Source organism: Nicotiana tabacum, chromosome 10 (assembly GCF_000715075.1).
Source record: "Nicotiana tabacum cultivar K326 chromosome 10, ASM71507v2, whole genome shotgun sequence".
NCBI classification, from domain to species: Eukaryota; Viridiplantae; Streptophyta; class Magnoliopsida; order Solanales; family Solanaceae; genus Nicotiana; species Nicotiana tabacum.
In genome coordinates, this window is record NC_134089.1 from 164,478,472 (window position 1) to 164,484,031 (window position 5,560).

A 5,560-nucleotide genomic window follows, 5' to 3' on the forward strand; every position below is an offset into this window, starting at 1 on the left:
GTAGTTATTACAGGTACGGTTCTGGTTTGTGATAGAGATGCTTCAGTGTTGTTTGATCCAGGGTCTACATACTCGTATGTGCCATCTTATTTTGCACCATATCTAGTCATGCCTAGTATTTTATTGAGTGCTCCTGTTTATGTGTCTACACGGTGGGTGATTCTATTGTGGTAGATCGAGTCCATCGTTCTTGTATAGTTGTGATTGGAGGTCTTGAGACTCGTGTAGATTTGCTTCTTTTGGACATGGTCGATTTTGATGTCATATTAGGGATGGACTGGTTATCACCTTACCATGCTATCTTGGACTGTCATGCCAAGACTGTGACCTTAGCCTTACCGGGTTTACCTCATTTAGAGTAGAGAGGGATTCCTGGTCATTCTACCCATAGTGTTATTTCTTATGTGAAGGATCGGCGTATGGTCGAGAAAGGGTGTTTGTCCTATTTGGCATATGTTCGTGATTCTAGTACTGAGGTTCCTTCTATTGATTCTATGCCCGTTGTTCATGAGTTTCCTAAGATTTTCCCTTCAGACCTGTTGGGTATGCCACCCGACAGGGATATTGACTTATGCATTGATTTGGCTCCGAGCACTCAGCCCAATTCTATCCCGTCGTATCATATGGCCCCGCCTGAGTTGAAAGAGTTGAAGGAGCAGTTGCAAGACTTTCTTGAGAATGGTTTCATTAGGCCGAGTGTTTCACCTTGGGGTGCACCGATGTTGTTTGTTAAGAAGAAGGACGGATCGATGAGAATGTGTATTGATTATCGGTAGTTGAACAAGGTTACAACCAAGAATAAGTATCCATTGCCGAGGATTGATGACTTGTTTGATTAGCTTCAGGGTGCCAAGGTATTTTCGAAGATTGACTTGAGATCTGGCTACCATCAATTGAGGATTAGGGCATCCGATATCCTTAAGACAACTTTTCGCAGTCGGTACGGGCATTATGAGTTCTTGGTGATGTCATTCGGGTTGACAAATGCCCCAACAACTTTTGTGGATTTGATAAACCGAGTGTTCAGGCCTTATTTGGATTCATTTGTGATAGTCTTCATTGATGATATTTTGATCTATTCCCGCAGCCGGGAGGAACACGAGCAGCATCTTAGAGTGGTTCTTCAGACCTTGAGGGATAGTCAGTTATATGCTAATTTCTTGAAGTGTGAGTTCTGGTTGAGTTCAGTTGCATTTCTGGGTCATGTTGTATCAGCAGAGGGTATTTAGGTTGATCCGAAGAAGATTGAGGCAGTCAAGAACTGGCCCAGACCAGCATCAGCTACGGAGATTCGGAGTTTCTTGGGATTGGCTGGCTACTATCCTCAGTTAGTGGAGGGGTTCTCATCTATCGTAGACCCAATGACTAGGTTGACCTAGAAGGGTGTGCAGTTCAGATGGTCAGACGAGTGTGAGGCGAGCTTTCAGAATCTCAAGACAGCTCTGACTACGGCATTGGTGTTGGTTCTGCCCACAGGTTCAGAGCCTTATACAGTTTATTGTAATGCGTCTTGTATTGGGCTTGGTGCAGTATCGATGCAGTATGGCAAGGTCATTGCCTATGCTTCACGGCAGTTGAAGATTCAAGAGAAGAACTATCTTGTTCATGATTTGGAGTTGGCTGCCATTGTTCACGCATTGAAGATTTGAGGCATTATCTTTATGGCATGGCATATGAAGTGTTCACGGATCACAAGAGTCTTCAGTATTTGTTCAAGCAAAAGGAGTTGAACTTGAGGCTGAGGAGGTGGTTGAAGTTGTTGAAGGATTATGATATCACCATCTTATATCATCCAGGAAAGGCTAATATGGTGGCCAATGTTTTGAGTAGGAAGTCAGCCAGTATGGGCAGTCTTGCTTATATTTGGTCAGTGAGAGACCGCTTGTTTTGGATGTTTAGGCTTTGGCCAATCAGTTCATGAGGTTGGATATTTCTGAGCCCAGCCGTATGTTAACTTGCACAGCCACTTGTTTTTCGTTATTGGAGCGTACCCGTGAGCGGCAGTATGATGATCCCCATTTGTGTGTCCTTAGAGACACGGTGCAGCACGGAGGTGCCAAGCAGGTCACCTTAGGTGATGATGGAGTTTTGAGATTGTAGGGTCGAGTTTGTGTGCCTAATGTGGATGGTCTTCGAGAGTTGATTTTAGAGGAGGTCCATAGCTACCGGTAATCTATTCATCTGGGTGCTGCAAAGATGTATCAAGATTTGCGGTAGCATTATTGGTGGTGGAGATGAAGAAGGATATCGTTGCATATGTGGCTCGGTGTTTGAATTGTCAGCAGGTTAAGTACGAGCATCAGCCGGTGGTTCATTTCAGAAGATTGAGATTCCTGAGTGGAAGTGGGAGCGTATCACTATGGACTTTGTTGTTGGTCTCCCACGGACTCAGAGGAAGTTCGATGCAGTGTGGGTAATTGTTGATAGGCTGACCAAGTTAGCGCATTTCATTCTGGTGGCAATCTCTTATTCTTCCGAGAGGTTAGCTGAGATCTATATTTGGGAGATTGTTTGCCTTCATGTTGTGCCCGAGTGTATCATTTCGGATTGAGGTACGCAGTTTACCTCCCATTTATGGAGAGCAGTTCAACGAGAATTGGGCACACGGGTTGAGTTGAGCACAATGTTTCATCCCTAGACGGACGGACAATCCAAGCGGACTATTTAGATTTTGGAGTATATGCTCCGAGCTTGTGTTATTGACTTTGGAGGCTCGTGGGATCAGTTTTTGCCTTTAACAGAGTTTTTCTTCAACAACAACTACCAGTCGAGTATCCAGATGGATCCTTATGAGTATTTATATGGTAGGCGGTATCGGTCTCCGGTTGGATAGTTTGAGCTGGGAGAGGCTCGGTTATTAGGTACGGATCTGGTTCAGGATGCCTTGGACAAGGTCAGTATCATTCAGGATAGACTTTGTATAGCTCAGTCCAGGCAAAAGAGAGTTATGCTGACCACAAGGTTTGTGATTTAGCATTCATGGTCGGTGAGCGAGTTTTGCTTCGAGTGTCGCCTATGAAGGGCGTGATGAGATTTGGAAAGAAGGCCAAGCTTAGCCCTAGGTTCATTGGCCCGTTTGAGATCCTTGATCGAGTGGGAAAGGTGGCTTATAGACTTGCATTGCTGCCGAGCTTATCAGTCGTGCATCCAGTGTTTTATGTGTCCATGATTCGGAAGTATCACAGCGATCCATCCCACGTGTTAGATTTCAGCACTGTCCAATTGGACAAGGACTTGTCTTATGAGGAGGAGCTGCTAGCTATTCTAGAAAGGCAGGTTCGTCAGTTGAGATCGAAGAGTTTTCCTTCTGTTCGTGTTCAGTGGGGAGGTCAGCCTCCTGAGGCATCGACTTGGGAGTCCGAGTGCGATATGTGGAGCCATTATCTCCATCTTTTCCCCGACTCAGGCACTTCCTTCTTCTGTCCGTTCGAGAACGAACGGTTGTTTTAGAGGTGGAGAATGTGATGACCCAAGAGGTCATCACTTGTTTTTAAAAGGAATTCTACATTCCGAAGCTTTAAAAACCTCTTTTAAAATCACTTCGATTTGTATGAGTAGTTTGGACGCGTAGCTGGAAAGCCTATATGTGAAAATCTATGAAAAATAATAAATTTTGACTATAAAATGAATTAATTTGACTTCGGTCAAAGTTTTGGGTAAATGAACCCGGACCCATGATTTGACGGTCCCGGAGAGTCCGTAAGAAAATATGGGACTTGGGAATGTGCCAGAAATCGAATTCCGAGGTCCCAAGCCTGAGAAATGAATTTTTAAAGAAAATTGTTTTCTGAAATTGTTTAAAGGATTTGGAAATGAATTTTGATTAGAACATGTTGGTATCAGGCCCGAATTTTGGTCTCGGCGCTCGGTACAGGTCTTATATATGATTTAATTCCCGGCCCGAGATATTGAGGTTTAATTCGAGGTTTTGATGTTATTTTGGTGATATGAGTACATGAATAAGTCCGTGAGATGTTTTTGAGGTTGTGTGTATATTTGGCTTGGATCCTCGAGGGCTTGGGTGAGTTTTGGGTAGGCCACGGGGTGCATTTTGAACTTAGAAAATTGCAAAATTTTAGCTGGTGTGTCCAGGCCTGCAGGCTTCGCATTGGCTTGCAAATGCGAAGGCTGTATCGCACATTCGAAAACAGCCCAGGCCTGCCTTGCTCGCAAATGCGAAAATCCCTGTTAAGCCTTGGGTCGCAAATGCGACCCATTCTTCACAATTCTCAAGTCACAAATTCGACATGCTGTTCGCAAATGCGAAGGTCCTATTTTCTTGAAGGGTTCAAAAATGCAAGCCTTGTTTTGAATTCCCAACATAGCATAGGTCGGGGTTCGCAATTGCAAACCCCTGTTTGTATTTCCCATATCTGCGACCTGCAACTTTTATACTTAACCGATTTTAAACCCATTTTTCATATCCTCTCAAAACATAAACACCCTAGGATGATTTTTCAAAGGCTTCTTCTTCTCCAAATCAATTGTAGTTAACTAGTTTTCTTCAATCATTAATATCTTTTAATATGATTTCAACTTAAAATCAATAATTTTCATGGGGGAAATTGGGTGTTTTAGGTAGAACCTAGGTTTTTCAAAAATTGGGGATTTGGACCTCGATTTGAGGTCCGATTTCAAAACAAATCATATATTTGGGTTCGTGAGGGAATGGGTAATCAGTTTTTGGTTCGAACCTCGGGTTTTGACCATGTGGGCCCGGGGGCAATTTTTGACTTTTTTTGTAAAACTTTAGAAAATTTATTTTCATGCATTGGGATTGATTCATTTAGCGTTTATTGATGTAATTAAGCAATTTGTTACTAAATACGAGCGAATTGGTGGTGGAATCAAGGGGTAAAACTATAGTTGAATCGTGAATTGTGTTCGTGGCATCGAGGTAAGTGTTTGGTATAACCTTAGCTTGAGGTATTAGGAGTTGTGTCTTATTTGCTACATGTTAATTGTGGAGTACGACGTATAGGCATGGTGACAAGTATCTATATGTTAGTGTCAAGCATGCCCGTGAGTCTTGTATTATAATTGTTATGACTCCGCTGTGGTTTATTGCACTTCATATGTTATTATCACCATTGTTCCCTTGTCGGGATGTTTGTTTGATATTATTGTTCCCTTGCCGATATGTTTGTTTTGATATTATTATTCCCTTGCCAGGATGTTATTGAAATATCATTGTTCCCTTGCCAGGAAGTTGTTATACTACTCTTGTTCCCTTGCCGGGATCCCTTGTGATTATTGTTGGCTTGTAACTGGGAGCGGGTGGTACGCCTACCACAAGATATAAAGAAATGGGAGCGGGTGGTACACCTACCATAAGATATAATGAAATGGGAGGGGATGGTATTCCTACCACAAGATATAATGAAATGGGAGCGGGTGGTATGCCTACCACAGGATATAATGAAATGGGAGCGGGTGGTACACCTACCACAAGATATAATGAAATGGAAGCGGGTATACGCCTCCCATGAGATAAATCAAATGGGAGCGGGTGGCATGCCTGCCACGAGATACATGAAATGGGAGCGGATGGCACGCCTGT